The following is a 17,830-nucleotide window of genomic DNA, read 5'->3' as shown; positions in this document are numbered from 1 at the left end:
AAAGATTGCCAGGAATTGGAAGAGGGGTTGCCTACAAAAGGGCAATGTAAAGGAACTTAGGTGGTGATAAAAGTACTCTGTATCATGTCTGGTGGTGAATATGTGGGTTTAAGCATTTGTCGAAACCCAAAGAATTATACCCCCAAATGAGTTAGTTTTACTCAATGTAAAGTGAAAAAAATATAATAGGATGTGGGGGTATCCCAAAATGGAATACAGGCTCTAACAAATATTACTAACCTAACCTATGAATAACATTGCCACACTAACACAGGTGGAGAAGAAAAGAACTAACCTAAGAAACTTTAGAAAGCAATGTTTTGATCAAATACTATTAAGAGTAAAGACAAAAATTATCATAAAAGTATACTATATTCTAGTTAGTGAATGTGTTTCTTACAGAGATATGAGTTAGCAATTCTGAAACTACTAGTGAATTCTAAGATTGAACAACAACAAAAAAGAAATACATGGTAAACTCTGAGAGCCAAGGTTCTGTCAGAGAAAGATTAAACCCTGTAGTATTGAATTGAAATTAGAATGGAGCTATGAACTCATAGGTTTGTGTGTGTGTGTGTGTGTGTGTGTGTGTGTACTATATACTATACATGTAACTTTTGGTATATATAGTTTTTAGAGTATTTATATATACACTATATATAGTTACTAGTATGTTATTATTAGTATAGTTATATATATATATATATATATATATATATATATATAGACACACACACACACACTATTTGTACCAACAAAGATGTGGAAATAAATATAAATGTGTGTATATGCATGGGGCTAATATTATATATTATACATACATGTATATGTATATACACGTATTATCTTTTTTTTGTTGATTCAAATTCATGCATCTCCTTTAAACCAGGTCAATGCACCTCCTCCATGAAGCTTTCCAGTTTTCCCTTTGCAGATTCCCATTTCCATTTATAATTCTCTTACAGTACTTACAGTATTAAGTCTTTCATTTGTGTAGCTATCCTAGATGTCCTTCCAGATAGCAAACTCTTAAGAGTCTTGTTTGTCTTTTACCTTTTTCAACACCTCCATCAGCTTCTAAATAACACAGGTGCTCAGTAAATTTACTGAATGGGATTTAATGTTGGTGATATCTAGACACAAATCTGAATGTCTAAGAATCAACATGCCCTTGAGGCAATTAGTTCTGCTCAAGCTGGACTCCTCAAAGCCTTCAAGAGCCAAGATACTCTTCAGGGTTTGTCCTGAGCCCTCCACTCTTCCTTTGCATTCTCTTCAATATTACCTAGTCCTTATGCTATGAAAACTAAATGCTGCTGATCCCTGAATGTATATACATCTAGCCTTATCTTCTCCTCAGAGAAAATCTGGCATCTTCCTGTTCCCCCTTTCCCAGACCTGTCTCTCCACTTGTCTCTAAATCCTCAGTCATGTGTCAGCTCTCTTCCAATTCTCCCCCAGTTAGCCCCTGCCTGTCTATCACAGCCACAGTCTAAGCCATTATCATTGCTCCCAAAACGTCTGAAAGCTTCCAGGCTGGTCAGCGTGTTTTACACTCTTCATTTAATTTTAGCTGGTTCTTCATAAAGCAGTTAGAATTTTTAAAAATCTAAATCATATCACGCATCTGTTTAAATTTTTAAAAATTCTTCAGTAGCTTCCCACTGCACTTAAAATCAAGTCACTTTATTTTTTTTTCTGTCCTCAAAGCTCTACACACAACTACACTTCCAGACATGAGCCTCTTGTCAGTTGCTCAAACTCAGCCATCACTTCCTTCTTTAGAGATTTTGTAACCGAAGTTTACTTCTGCTACAGCAGAGTTTCTCAAATTATCTGCGGTAAAGGATCAGATCTTTTCTTCAATCTATCACGGAATTATACTTTCTAAAATAGCATAAAAATTAACAACTAGAAAAAATGTTTAAAGAGATATGTTTTATTTTTAGATTTAACAGACATAAAGGTGGTCTATCAAATTACTATAAATGTTTCGAATGCTTATTCTCAATTTCTGAACAGATTTTACTAGGGTTCCAGAGAAATTTGCTGACGGGGATGATCCATAGGCTATTTAGTGGCCCTGTGGTGGCATACTCTGCATTATGACTGATTCCACCTGCTCTTTAAGGTCTCAGCCAGAATGTCACTTCCTCCGCATCTGCACTAAACATACCAGCTAATTCGGTCTATCACCCTTTGTAATATTTTCTATTACTGCATCCTATTTGTTTCGTTCATAACCCTGACCTAAATTACACATACATGCGCGCGCACACACACACACATACACACACGATTTCTCTGCTTACTTTATTCCCTGCATCTCTCTCCTAAACTCCAGGTGGCAGAGACTGTGACAATTTTTGCCACTAATGCATAGCAATTACAAAGTCAAAAATGTCAAATTCGATTAAGACTGATACATTTCTCAGAGACCGTCGTGTACTAAATGAAGTATGCAATTCCAAGGGTGAGTATAAAGTGCAGAGTTTCTCAAACTCATGGGACCAATAGATCTTTCTTCAGGATGTATTCTGTAGAATACATTGTAGAAAACACTGATCTAAAGAAATAACTGGAAATTTTGTACATGCCAAAACTACTTTTACCAGGTTATAAAGTTTGTTGCATTAATATTTAAATTTAAGCTGCTATTATTTCATGCGTGGGAGAGTAGAAGATTGGAATTATGCCAAAGATTTGGTGGAATTAGGGGTGTGTGACACTCATTTCCCCATTTTTGTTAGTTTCTGTTCTATCTTCTCACATTCTAGGCCTGAAACACTGAAAATTAAATTTCCCTGATTTCTTAGCCAGATGACTTCTGGATCACTTCTTCCAAAAAGAGGCACTAGCAGAAGATCGGAAAGCTGAAGGAAAAGGGAAATTTTATTTTTATTTTTCTAAACAAATTCTGTTTTTGACAGCAGTGGATGGTCTCAGGCTTCAATGGCCTTTTGGCCTTGTGGACTGGGGCTGATGGCACTGTTCACAGTTAAAGCAGCACAAAAGCAGCCATGAAGCCAGCTGGCTGTGCCCTCCGTGGCCTTCAGCAGCTGCAGCAGCAATGACAATGGATTTGTCAGTGGTGTGGCTTCTGGCCTCCAGCGATGCCCACTGTGAGAATCATCCTGGGTCTGGCAACACTGTGTCTTTCCTTGTGTTCCTCCAGCCAGGGCTGGTGGTGACTTCTTACAATCACTAACTCTTGGTTACCCCACCTTCTGCCTTTTGCTCCCTCAGGTTTTCCTACACCATTGAAACCAAGGCCTTGTATAAAGTCCCTCTGTTTGAAGAACCTAGAGTGGTTTCTGTTTTCCTGACTAGACACTGATTAATATGGGGTCAGGATGGTACAAGGTGATTCTATCTTCCAAACAGATTACATGAGGGTAGAAAAATGTCATCTGTTTTGTCAGATGTCATTATGAGTCAGGAATTAGGCATTAAGAGAAACACCCAAGTAAAACAGAATAATGAATCATGGGAACACAAGCAAGAGTGAAAACCCAAGCCCATGATTTTTAATCCAGTCTATCACAGGGTGACTTCTGCAAGTCCTTTCACCATTCTGAGCCTTACTGTCCTCATTTCCTTCCTCCCTGATTGTTTCCAACATCAAAGGGTGCACAGAGGTTTGTAGCCCCCTATGACCTCTATCGAGTCATCCAGAGTCACTCCCAAATAAGCAATCTAAGTAAATGTCATGTGTTTGCTCTACCAACACAGCTTCAGGACAGGTCTTCTAGTTTCCAACACCCCCCCACCCAACTAGACTATGACCCAAAACCCTAGGTAGAAAATCTGGAGTCGCCATTATTCAACACTTTTTCAGTACTTCTCCTATGAGGCACTAGGCAGGGAAAAATAAAACTCACAGAATGATGTGTGGGAGACAACAATGTATACAAACAAATAACAGTAAAGCTTTGAGTGAAACAAAGGCTGTTATAGAGGTACAAATTAAGGTAATAAGCACTGGGAGAGGGAACAATGAATTCTGTGGAGATCCTTCTAAAGTCTTCAAAGAAATCCATTGTGTGTGGTGGGAGCATAGGGCTCTGGAGCCTGAGTGAAAAGAGCTGGGAACAGGGAGGTGGAGTGGGGTCAGAGTGAGTGGGCCCTTCAGGGGCCACACCCACATTATTACCCATGTGGCACTAGGAACTCATATGAGGCTTTTTTTTTTTTTTAATGTTTATTTATTTATTTTTGAGAGAGCACGAGTGAGCAGGGGAGGGGCAGAGAGAGGGAGATGGAAAATCCCAAGCAGACTCCAAGCTGTCAGTGCAGAACCCGATGTGGGGCTTTGAACTCACAAACCATGAGATCATGACCTGAGCCAAAACCAAGAGTTGGATGCTTAACCAACTGACACATCCAGGTGCCCCATGAGGCTTTTTTTTTTAATTTTTAAATGCTTATTTATTATTTTGAGAGAGAGAGAGACAGAGACAGAGACAGAGCATGAGTGGGGGAGGGGCAGAGAGCAAGGGAGACACAGAATCCAAAGCAGGCTCCAGGCTCTGAGCTGTCAGCACAGAGCTGGATGCTGGGCTCAAACCCATGAACTGGGAGATCATGACCTGAGCAGAAGTCAGAGGCTTAACTGACTGAGTGACCCAGGTACCCCTCCCATGAGGCTTTTAACCTGAAAAAGGGAAGTGAAAATGTTTTAAAACTTGAAATATATAAATATAGGAAATGGTTGTTGAGGAATGATGTTACTTGAAGAAGATAATATTGAGCATTTCATATTATTTTTATACATCTGTTACACTCAGGGTGTATGTATGGTATCCCATCAGCAGGAGGATATACTTAAGATATAATTAGCAAAGGGAATTGTCTTAATAAATTATCATAATAATGACACAGCCAGTGCAACTGAAACATTGGTTGAAAAGAAATCATTATGTTGAAAGACTAAAAATGTAGTTGCAAGGAAGAATTTAATATCTTTCTTAACAATCTAGAATGAAAGGAATATTTTTTTAAGTTTCCAGATATTACTGATTTGGAAGGACAATGAGAAATAATAATAGTTTATGGATATTAAGAAGCTGGAACTGTGATTCAATATTGCATAATAAGAAGCAAATTATAGAAATTTATTCTGAACTCATTTAATTCCTGCATATTCAATGATCAGTGAAGAAACAGTAATGGCACAAAGATTTTTGAGTGCCATTACATGGGAAATTAATTATGACTCTTCAAAGTAAAATGATAAAAACACCGATAAAGTCAGCACTATTCTGAGCTATATATAAATGAGGAACTCTAATCCAGGTGAGGAAATTTGAAACCCTCTCAAACAGCCTTAGGATAAATTGAGCCCAAAATATCTCATTTAACTTTGATTAGCACTATATTAAAAAGATGGAGACAAATTGAATGGAGAACTAAGAAAAGCAGCTTAGTATTGAGGAAATTGATTTATGAAAAACATTATAGGAACAAAATATGTGCAACTTTGCAAAGAGATGACTAAGGAGTGATGACAGTCTATAAATATTTGAAAGGTATAAACATCCAGTAGGGGAGGAATTATTTAGCATGTTATAAAGAGCTATAATTACAGTTTATGGGATGAAATTAGACAACCAAGATGTAAAGCATTCAAAACCACTCTTCTTGGGTTACTGGAGACTTGTATTTGAAAAGATAAATAGTGTCATCTTTGGGATATCTGAATGCTCTTATCTGTTTTTCTTTCATTTCTATTTTTAAAAAACATAATCGATGTGGTGAAGAGAGATAGGCATAAATCTCTTAAGGGTAAGTACAACAAACACTTGATTATTTTATTTATTTTGCACACTCCCTTGTCCTAAAAGAATCTCAGGTGGCTTGCTCAATTGTTTGGCAATAGAATACGGAAGAAATAAACAAAATCCACAAGTACTCCCCCAATCAAATGTTAATCTTTTCCACTGGACCTACTTACTAGTAGGGAGCAAAACTCACTAATTGGAATTTTACCCAAACATTACTAAAGGACTGTAATCATTGATCTAGAGTAATTGGAGTTATGTACCTAATTGAAATAAAGACAAATATTGGCTGCTTTACGTTGAAAAGACTCAAGACTTTATTTGGACTTGACACTAATTACTGCCTCTTTCTTGAATTGTTTCTTTCCCTGTGAAAGTCTAAAATATGCTGCCACAATCCTTTTCCTGTGCCCGTGTACCATATCTAACACTGAATGTCCTGCTGCTCCTTCGAACTCAATAGACTCCAAATCAAATCCATTTGACAAACAAAATAAAATTTGCTGCACAATGTATTTACCAGGCCTTGTGCTGGGAGCTAGAGATAAAACCATGATTATAAAAGAATCCCTACAGGGAGGAGCTCCTAGATCTTATCTCCCCACCATCAGCCATTTCCCAGGTTTTAAACTACATAATTCTGTTATGAACACTATCTAAGCCTGCGTTCCCAAGAATACAAGATTCACTGAGATTCTGGTGTTCATGATTTATTGAGAGAGCACTCTCCGGATAAAAGGAGCCAAGCAAGTGACCTATGGAGGAGAAGGAAACTAAATAAGGCAGTGGTCCCAACTGGAATCCAGCTTCAGCCTGATCTGTGGGGAACTGTGAAGCATAAATTGTACCACTGAGCTGATTCCACCATGATGCAAGAAGGATTGTCTTTTGTACATCCTTGTCAATGAATCACCGACTGTGTGCTGTTTCCCCCAGAGAGCGCGATGTGTAACCTCTCAGTGTTTGTGCTCTCATTCCTTCAGTAGATGGCAATTTTCTGGAGGAGGGGGCAACTACAAGTCATTACCAGCCAACTCTCAAAGCAGCTGCAGGATATATGCACCATCTGGTAAAAAGCATCTGACTGGCCACCAACCATGCTTATCATAAACATCATCACTCTGCTGACCACTCTGGGTCAAAACTCCTCAAGCCGTACTGCATTGATCACTAAATCTTGAACATTCTTCCTTTACATTTTCTTTCTTGTGTTCTTTCCTTGTTTTTTTCCCAGCCACCACTTGGAGCAGATCCAAGTTCTTACCGACTCACACTTAGTCTACCATCATATTTTCCTAACTAGTCTCAAGATTTCCAGAGGCAAAAAAGGCACTACAAGTAGGCAAATGACTGGGTGTCCTGGAAAGTGCAGGCTCATTAAAGTGCAGCTACGACCCAGTTTCGGATGTGGGAAACTGTACCCAGGGCTGCAGATCTTCTGATATTTTAAGAGAACTTACAAATCCACATTTTTAGGTGAATTCTTCTAAATTTTATATCTGGTAACTATTCTAGGGGTTTTTTTGTGTGTTTTTTTTTTAAGTTGTATGTGAGGTAAAAGGAAAAAAAAAACAAATCTGCAGGTCAAATAGATGCACCACAGCCATTTTGCAAAATCTAGCCAGAAGTATAAAAGGGGATGACATTTAAATAAATAACTATTGCTCAAAGTGAGGGGAAATGAAAGTCTCAAAGGAGACCCAAGAAATGTGCTGTGGGGATTTCAGAGGAAAAAGAAGGAAACAGACCCTGAACCCTCATGAATAAGGATGTTATTTTCATTAGGATTTCCATCTCTGATTTCTAGCACAGTGCATGGCACATAAAAATCCTAAACAAATGTTCAAATAAATAAATGAACAAAGGAATGTGCATCTCTGTATGTCCTTGAGAGTGCAAAGGAGTGATGATGCAGTCCAAACCAAGCAATCATTCTAGTATGAAGCACAAAGCTAAAGCTGTCACATACTCTCCCCTGGGATTTCTGTCAGCCAGGGTCACTCAGACACAGTCCCCACTTTCCTTCTCCTCTCAGCCTCCTCTGGCACAAAAAGCATGTGTCAGTGTATTGCTAAGTGATGCTTCTGAGCTTGCAGGCAACAGCAGCAAAGAGAAGAGGCTGAAACTAGTCTCTAATAATAGACCTTGGTCAGGTCTATTTTATGGGGTATATAGCAACAGTGCCCAAACACTTCGCATCTCAGTCTCCTTCAGAAATGCCTCGTATCTCCCAAAATACCCTAATATGGGGAGCTCTTTGTCTTCATGCCACAGAATCCCGACTGCTAGACCTTCTGAGCGGACCTGAGTCAAAAGCAGCTCTTTCAGTCATTGCAAAATGATTGTGCCATTGGACTGGATTTCCCCATCACCTGGCAGGGCTCTCTTCCTGAGCCAGTACCATCACTAAAGTCCCACAGATGCCTGATGAAGGAAGGGACTTGAGCTGCCAAAATGCCATTCCAGAAAAGCTGAGCAGAGCTGAGGCCAGGGAAACACAATGCCCAGTTGGCTGCCTTCAGGAATATCAAGCCCTTTTCCAGAATGGTCCACATTTGCATGCATCTTTCCCATCACAGTGGAACAGTTCCATAGAAATTTACAATCAGATGTTTCCTGACCTAACTGGCACCTAAACATGAGGTGGGCTGGGCCTATCTCTCTAGGATGCTTCTCGATTGTCTGCTAAGACTGAGCTTAAGTAGCAGAGAAACCCTACATTCTGGAATTTTTCAGTTGCCCCTGAAAGCATTCAGAGCTTTCCTCCAGCCCAAGTTAGGTTAATAAGTCCTAAATGTAAACATTATTTGTGTTAGACTCATTATTCAAATTGCATCTTATAGCCCTCTTGTTTCCTGCTTTCCATTTAAAAAAAAAGTTTATTTCAGTACATAATTGAAGTTCTTTTCACTATTTGCAGAATTAGCTTTTGACAATTAGCCTTTGCTAATTGGCCTGCCCCTGCCTTCCCCCATTTGTGCTCCCAGAAAGTATCTATTTGCCTCTTACACCCACCTGGCAAAACCCCATTCTTGAATGGACTCAGCTCTCCACCTGCCTTGCCTCACCCTAGACTGCTGAGTGCTGAAGAAAAAGTCACGCAATAAAGCAAGCCCTAATCTGCTTGTTTGTTCTCTTTCAGCAGACCTGGGCAGGCCTCTTCCTTCATAGAGGAATCAGAAGCTGTCAGACGGGAACTTCCCCAAATTCCTGCTGCTGCACATCTAACTATAATTACATCAGCCGATCCCTCCATCCTCCTGCTGCAAAGGAGGAAGTGCCCTTTCTTGTGGACTTTGTTCTCTGGTCTCTGGAGTCCATCAGCCCACATCCTTCCGGCTTCACCCCTCCCTCTCCACCGCCACCTTCCTAACGGCATTTGAAAGTGTCCATCTCCCTCTATATCTGACAACTCCAAAATGGTCCTATGATCCAGTGTCATTGATTGCTACCCTTTTACTTTCCTTCACTCCCAAACTTCAGCATCACCCAAACCTGCTGCACCTGTGCCTCACTTTCTTAGTCAACACACTGTTTCCTGGCTACAGCTCCCATCATTCTTCACCCTGCGGCCAAATCCAAAGGACACACCCAGTCCTTATCTGGCTGGACCTCAGTAGCATTTGTTACAGTTGAGTTTTTCCTCTCCCCAAGGCTTCCTTTCCTTCACCTTCTTCCTTTGCTCTTCTGCTTCCCTTTTTGTGCCTTCACAGTGTCCTTACTGTGCTACCTGTGTTTTTTTTTAATGTTTATTTATTTTTGAGGGGTGGGTGGGGCAGAGAGAGAGGAGGACAGAGGATTAAAGCAGGCTTTGTGCTGACAGCAGACAGCCCAATGCTAGACTCGAGCTCACGAATTGTGAGATCATGACCTAAGCCGAAGTCAGACACTTAACTGACTGAGCCACCCAGGAGCCCCTTTTTAACTTTTGATATTCTTTAGGATTCTATCCTAGGTTTTGCTCTTCACTTTTCATTGCACTCTAATCCCAAAGTCATCTGACTCTTGCGGCTGAATTTTCCATACACCTTCAAGAGTATTTCTTATTTCCCCATTCTGTGAGATAAGAATATGAACACTCCTACCATCCCTCTCCTTCTACCTCCAGTCTTCCATCAACTACACTCAGAGTTTATCATTACATTTTATCCCTTCCACTGTAACCAAACCTCTCTTGCTTTATATATACATTCATGCTAAAACATGGAAACCAACAAACAGCATTCTATTATTGCTACTCTGTAAACATCCCCCACTGTGAAGGAAATTACAATGTTGCCAAATAGTGGGCTGGAATTACACTTCCTTCCCTGATTTCCTGACCCATATGCCACTGCTGGACAATTCCAAGCATCAAGGTCAAATGGATTAACTTTTCTTATACTCCCCAATTACTTAAAATTATGTAACATCATAATCTCCTTCATTTTTAGGTCATGACTTTCTTAGGTATTTTGCCTAGAATTTCAAATTGCTTTCTTGATTTCTTGTGGCATTTGCCTTGACCAGCTTCTTCACATTTTCAGACTTTACATCATACTAGCCCGTGCAGCTCCCTTTTCCCCCCAGACTTCCGTTCTCCTATTCCAGTCTGGCTGGTTTTGTTTTTAGCGGTCTGCTTATCTGTTATCCTAGAACTCTTTTTTGCCCTTCCAACTTGAAATCACTGTCCTCTCAGTCTTCCTTTTTCTTGAATATGCCTGTTTTCCTGGAATACATTCTTGGGTAACTTCTTTTAATAAGATGTGTATGGGGTAAATTATCTAATTCTTTGCACGTCTGAATTGTTTCTTTGTTTTGTTTCGCTTTCACCCTGGCTGGGAGTTTGGCTGATTGTAATCTTTGAAGGCATTTCTCCCCTGTTTCTAGCCTCTAGGGGTGCTATGCCAGATTGACTCTTGTTCCTTTGTAAATGATGTATTATTTTTTTTTTCCATTGAAGCTTTTATAATCTTTTGTTTATTTATTGTTTTGAAATGTCATGCTGATAGGTCTAAGAAATGGTCTTTTTTCATTCCTTGTCTGGGTACATGGTGAGCCTTCCTGGAAATCTATGGATTTGCAGCCCACATATGTACAGTTGCTGCCCTACGTCTGGCCTCAGTGGTTGGCTCCTGCACCACCTTTGGGCAAGAGCCTATTCCCCCACAGATGGCCAGGCCCCTGGGGCAAGGCCCACTGCACTGTGACTCTGAAGGGGCAGGGGGAGCCAATGCTTCCGGGAGCGCTGGGGTTTGGCTGATAGGTGGCGTGAGCCAGATGCCTTACGGAGGAGCTCAGGTGCCTCTGGCACCCAGCACTCAGGTGTTTCTCATCTCAGGACTCCCCAGCCTACCTCAGAAGAACTCCCAAGATCCCATGAGATGCAGTTTCTTCCGGGAAGAGTGGTCATGACTGTAACATCTCAGGACCGATTCTGCCCTTCTCGAAGACTATATTGTGTTGGACTGGATTTTCTAGAAGACAGCACCTGAGGTAAAATCTTACTACTGGGGAGTGCAGTACCAGAGAACCAGGAGTGAGAGGAACAGGTGTGAGGCAAGAGAGGAAAGAGTATTACTGAGAAGGCCACAGCTTCATGAAAGCCGAGTGCTGGGTCCTAGGTCCCACAGCATAGCTTCAGAAAAGAAACTGAAAGGTATGCATCTCCACACAGTCCCTCTGAAGGGAAAGAGTGTTTGCCCAGTCCCCTCTCCTTTTGGTCAAGGACTGTTCCGTGGGGTAACCCCTCAATAATTGCAGGTTGTGTAGTTGTTGGTGCCAAGAAGTTCCTCAGCAACCACAAGGAATCCCCAGAGTAGGAGGCAAAAGGTGCTGCAGGGGAGCAGGCAAGGTGCTGTCAGGTTGTGTTCTTAGGTGAGCTCAGGGACCAGAGGTAGCTGTCACCGCAGGCCCTTTGCAGCAGCAGCAACCTGACTCCCTAACCATGGGAACGGCTCTAGTAACTGCTAGATTCAGTCACCGCAGATGACTGAATGCGTAAACGGAATCCCCTGGAACTACTCACTATCTTGGTAGCTCTGGGAAATAGTTTTCTGGTCCTTATATTGTTTTATTGAACTTATTCGCATTTTTTTTTACGTGCACAAGATTGTTCTGTTTATTGTTTTCTGTTGTATGTCTTCTTATCTGATGTTATTTATTTATTTATTTATTTATTTTAATTTACATCCAAGTTAGCATATCGTGCAACAATGATTTTAGGAGTAGATTCCTTAGTGCCCCTTACCCATTTAGCCCACCCCCCCTCCCACAACCCCTCTAGTAACCCTGTGTTTGTTCTCCATATTTGAGTCTCTTATGTTTTGTCCCCCTCCATGTTTTTATATTATTTTTGCTTCCCTTCCCTTATGTTCATCTGTTTTGTATCTTAAAGTCCTCATATGAGTGAAGTCATATGATACTTCTCTTTCTCTGACTAATTTCGCTTAGCATCATACCCTCCAGTGCCATTCACGCTGTTGCAAATGGCAAGATTTCATTATTTTTGATTTCTGAGTAATACTCCATTGTATATATATACCACATTTTCTTTATCCATTCATCCATTGAGGGGCATTTGGTCTCTTTCCATACTTTGGCTATTGTGGATAGTACTACTATAAACATTGGGGTGCATGTGCCCCTTTGAAACAGTACACCTGTATCCCTTGGATAAATGCCTAGTAGTACAATTGCTGGGTTGTAGGGTAGTTCTATTTTTATTTTTTTGAGGCACCTCCATACTGTTTTCCAGAGTGGCTTCACCAGCTTGCATTGCCACCAATAATGCAAAAGAGATCCTCTTTCTCCGCATCCTCGCCAACATCTGTTGTTGCCTGAGTTGTTGATGTCAGCCATTCTGACAGGTGTGAGGTGATATCTCACTGGGGTTTTGATTTGTATTTCCCTGATGATGAGTGATGTTGAGCATTTTTTCATGTGTCAGTTGGCCATCTGGACGTCTTCTTTGGAGAAGTGTCTATTCATGTCTTTTGCCCATTTCTTCACTGGATTACTTGTTTTTGGGTGTTGAGTTTGATAAGTTCTTTATAGATTTTGGATACTAACCCTTTAGCTGATATATCGTTTGCAAATATCTTCTCCCGTTCTGCCAGTTGCCTTTTAGTTTTGCTGATTGTTTCCTTCACTCGTACAGAAGATTTTTTATTTTGATGAGGTCCCAATTGTTCATTTTTTGCTTTTGTTTCCCTTGCCTCCGAAGATGTGTTGAGTAAGAAGTTGCTGCAGCCAAGATCAAAGGGGTTTTTGCCTGCTCTCTCCTGGAGGATTTTGATGGCTTCCTGTCTTACACTGAGGTCTTTCATCCATTTTGAGTTTATTTTTGTGTATGGTGTGAGAAAGTGGTTGAGGTTCATTTTTCTTCATGTCATTGTCCAGTTTTCCCAGCACCACTTGCTGAAGAGACTGTCTTTATTCCATTGGATATTCTTTCCTGCTTTGTCAAAGATAAGTTGGCCATATATTTGTGGGTCCAGTTCTGGGTTCTCTATTTCGTTCCATTGATCTGAGTGTCTGTGCCAGAACTTATTTGCATTTTTAACACTTAGGAGCTCTTTCTGGGTCTCTGTTTATTCCTTTCTCACAGTATCCTGTGCCCAGTGGGGAATAGGCAGAAGTGTCCCAGAACTTGGCCCTATATATTTGGTCCATTCTTTCCAAACTTTGATAAGTTTGTAAAGCCTAGAGGGATATCTACTAGCATGTTTTCACTATTAATTTTTCCAGTCTTCTTGGTTTTCTGTCCTCTCCTCTTCCTTTGCCTATCTAGATCTTTCTTTCTTACTTTCTTTCTTTTCTGTATTTGAGAGAGAGAGAGAGAGAGAGAGTGAGTGAGGAGAGGGACTGAGGGAGAGGGAGAGAGAATCCAAAGCAGGCTTCACACTCAGTGCAGAGCCTGACATGGGGCTCGATCCTACAACCCTGAGATCGTGAACTGAACCTAAATCAAGAGGGGAACACTCAACTGATTGAGTTACGCAGGCACCCTGCCTATCCAGAAATTTTTATTCAAGTTTATGTAAATCTCTTTCTTGAAACCTGGCAGCAGTTTTCCTTTTTTCTGCCTTTGCCCATATCTCCTTTTCAAGCCTCAAAAGTCTTCCTATTTTTTCTTCTCCTGGGTGTAACTTTCTACTAGTAACTTTAGTTTAAATGAGCATCCATGCTCTTTCTGCTACACTTTTCTCATTCTCTTCTTTTAAACATGAAAAATGTATTTCATTGACATTTATATACTTTCCTGTTCCTGTTTTTTGCAAGCTTCAACTGGAAATTTGTTTCTTCTTTGTTCCTCTTTTTACTTTCATCATCTTCTTGTTTATCACGAACAAGCAGAAGTATATCATCTGTCTTTAACTTGAAAACTCCCTACCTTTTTGCAGTTTTCCAGTTTGTTTTCCAGTTCTTTTTTTTTTTTTTTTAAGTTTATTTATTTTGAGAGACAGAGAGAGTAAGCCGGGGAGGGGTAGAGAGAGAGGGAGAGAGAGAATGCCAAGCAGGCTCTGTGCTGTAAGCCCAAAGCCTGACATGGGGCTGGAGCCCACAAATCATGAGATCATGACCTGAGCTGAAATCAAGAATCGGACACTTAACCAACTGAGCTACCCAGGCACCCCTTAGTTTTACAGTTCTTAACAGACTTTATTTCTCTTTCTTCTAGAAACAGAATTTTTCTATAATTTTCTTCTGCTGTTCCACTTCATACTATGTTCTTCCAGGGTAGTGTTCTAAGAACTTCTCCCAGGGGAGTCTGGGTGGCTCAGTCAATTAAGCGTCTGACTTCAGCTCAGGTCATGATCTCATATCTCATGAGTTCAAGCCCCACATCGGGCTCTGTGCTGATAGCTCAGAGCCTGGAGACTGCTTCAGATTCTCTCTCTCTCTCTCTCTCTCTCTCTCTCTCTCTCTCTCTCCCCCTCCCCTGCTCATGTGCTATCTCTCTCTCTCTCTCTCTCTCTCTCTCTCTCTCTCAAATAAAAACATTTTAAAAATTTAAAAAAAAAAGGAACTTCTCCCTTTAATGTTGGCTTCTGTTTATGTTTCTCACTTTTACAAAGTTCTGGTAATCATAATTGTCCAGTGCCCATGTCATCCTCCGGTTTGCTGAAAGAATTTTTCAGAATCTGCACTTCTCTTGAAAGCGTGTGATGGTACTTTGTCTACGGGAACTTTTCTGGACGTGGCTGTGAAAACTCTGTGTTTCTGAGTGATCCAAAGGCTGTGTGTCAGTTTTTCTGGATATGGCACTCAAGTCATTGGTTGTTTTCTCTTCTTTAATAAGCTCTTCATATATCAACCTCTGCTCTTATTTAAGAGTGTTCATTGCATTTTCAACTGTTTCCATTATTTCTCTGAGCTTTCAATAAAATTACATGTAATTTTCACTAATGCTGGAGTCTCTTTACATTATTATGCATTTGGGCCAATTGTTGCTAGATTTTCGCTCTTCCTAGTTTCCTGCCAATAATTTATATTCCAATTCTTCCACTACAATATGCTCAATAATAGTCTCTTTTTTTTTTTTTGGTTGTAGAAAAGACTATCTTTTTCTGCTAATAATTTGATTTAAAAAAATTGTCTGCTTTAAGCATTATCTTAGCTTTCTCATTCCCAGTAGCTTTCAGCTTTCTGTTTTGAAGCTGAGATGATTGAATTCCATTCTGAATTCTTTTCTCTTAGACATGCTGGAGCCACTCTAGCCAGGTGGGCCTAGGGGTTCGCACAGGGGACACTTCATAGAAGGAACAGACTGTTCCCTGCATGTGTAGCCAGGCCTGTGGCTGCACCGTACCTTAATTTCTTCTTCCATAAAATGAGGTAATACAGTATCTACCTCTTAAGGCTGTTAGAATGGAGAACTTAGTATACGTAAATTCAAGATAGTTTATACCTCAGATTATTATTAATTCCTCAAGTCAGTGTTTTGTATGTTGGCCTTGCTTGTTCTCTTTAATGCTGGTGGTATTTCTCACATGTCTCCTTATCCTAGGATGTCTAGTCATGCTTTAAAAAGGTTTGGATCACTAGAATTTCTTCTGCTATTGTTTGAATAGGATGATTTTCCTCATGGTGTCACTAACAGGAAGAGATTTGATGGAGAATTCTATGCATATTCGTGGCCCAGGCACATTCCTCTATAAGCCTTCATGTTAGTTGGTGGTGAGTAGGAGCTAAATGTCAGTATGTAGATCCCCAAATTTGGTTGGCTTTCATACATATCCTATCTTTGTATAGACTTCCGGTTAATATGGCATTAAAAGGGACTGGTGATGATATCCTAGAGTGGTGGATATTATGAAACAAATGTATAAAATACAAATAAAATGTTTATAAGAAGTTCTATGCTTGATAAGAGAGAAGAATCCATGGCTTAATTATAAGTGCAATGCTTTTCTCACTTCAAAATGATGTCCTAAATTCCTTTTTTTTTTACTTGAAAGTGACATGCAGTTTACTCTCTAGAATTGAGGGTAATTATAGAATCACTGTAATTTTTGGTTTTTTTGTAGAATTTTCTGTAGAATGCCAGAATTGCTTGTGATTTAGTGTAGATTCTTTAATTTTGTTGATTCAAAAATAGGACAATAACTTCAAAATATTACCCCCCCACCAACAAGGTAATGGTGTGTATCTGGGACACCTGCAAACTCTTGAACCCAGGAGAGGAAAATGAGGAACAAAGGAGGAAATATTCTTCAGTAAAAAAGCCCTATGAGCCACTAGTGGAGTGAGTTGTCTGAGGCTGTGGTCAATACTCTGACTGTTTCTCTGCTGAATTAGATTTCATAACTTCCTATGATGTCATCTGTTCTTTTCTCTCTGGCTTGAATTAGGACCTCCCTTACAGCTGCCAAGTCAGTTTCCTTTAGACCAATTTATAATCAAGTATTTCTACTAAAGTTTTGTGAATAAAGCACTGAATGAGAAGGCAGGATAAATAGATTTCTTAGGCCCATTTTCTTTCTTGCTATCTGACTTTAGAAACCAGTGTTCAATGGACCCTGTACTTCTAAACAATTCCCATTCCTGGAAGGTAGAAAGAGCTTCCTTAAATAGTAATGAGTTCTTTGTTTTTGAAAGTATTCCAGAAGACCCTTGAAAACCACTTCTTAAGACTCTTGTGGAATGTTTATGTAATAAGATTGGATTCAATGGCCCTAAAAAGTCTCTCTGAACCCTGAGACTCAATGACTTTCTGCTTTAGTTCTATGGAAAAGAGGCAGGTAGGAAATAAGGAAGAGAACTAGCTTATTTATTCAGACTTGCATGGATTTCAGCCTTGGTTTCTAGAGTTGCTTCAGTCTTCCTAAGGTTGTTCTTTACCTGTCCATTCTGACTCCATATGTAGATACACAGTTTTTTTTAATATCTTTCCATTCTTTTTCAGCATGTCTGTATAGGTATCCTTAAATCAAAGGTAAATGCATCCCGTTAGTTGAAGAGATGGTCAATCAATGCAAGCACAAGATTTCTTTGAATATTATTCTTTAGTTTAGTTTTTTAATTAAAAAATTTTTTAATGTTTATTTATTTTCGAGAGACAGAGTATGAGCAGGGGAGGGGCATAGAGAGAAGGAGACACAGAATCCAAAGCAGGCTCCAGCTGTCAGCACAGAGCCTGATGTGGGACTTGAACTCTCGAACCCTCGAACCATGAGATCATGACCTGAGCCAAAATCAGACACTAAACCGACTGAGCCACCCAGGTGCCCCTATTATTCTTTATTTTAAAAGTACATGGAAACTTAAAATTATATATCCTATATCTGTTTCTCTTTTAAAATTTTTTAATGTTTATTTATTTTTGAGAGAGCGAGAGAGAGAGAGACAGAGTGTGAGCAGGAGAGGGGCAGAGATAGAGGGAGACACAGAATCCAAAGCAGGCTCCAGTCTCTGAACTGTCAGCACAGAGCCAGATGCAGGACTCGAACTCACGAACCATAAGATCATAACCTGAGCTGAAGTTGGATGCTTAACTGACTGAGCCAACCCGGCTCTCCTCTCTTTCTCTTTTAATACAAAATAATATTTTAAGTCACCAACTGTTG

The 17,830-nt window shown here is 40.0% G+C and overlaps 1 pseudogene; it reads right to left on the bottom strand.

Moving 5' to 3' along the window:
• Nucleotides 1-2,942: 2,942 nt before the first annotated feature.
• On the bottom strand, nt 2,943-15,335 carry LOC125939085 (coiled-coil domain-containing protein 112-like; annotated as a pseudogene).
• Between the last annotated feature and the right edge of the window lie 2,495 nt (nt 15,336-17,830).

Source organism: Panthera uncia, assembly GCF_023721935.1.
Source record: "Panthera uncia isolate 11264 chromosome B2 unlocalized genomic scaffold, Puncia_PCG_1.0 HiC_scaffold_24, whole genome shotgun sequence".
NCBI lineage: Eukaryota > Metazoa > Chordata > Mammalia > Carnivora > Felidae > Panthera > Panthera uncia.
Note: the sequence above shows the minus strand (reverse complement) of the source record. Positions and strands in the feature narration are given on the sequence as shown.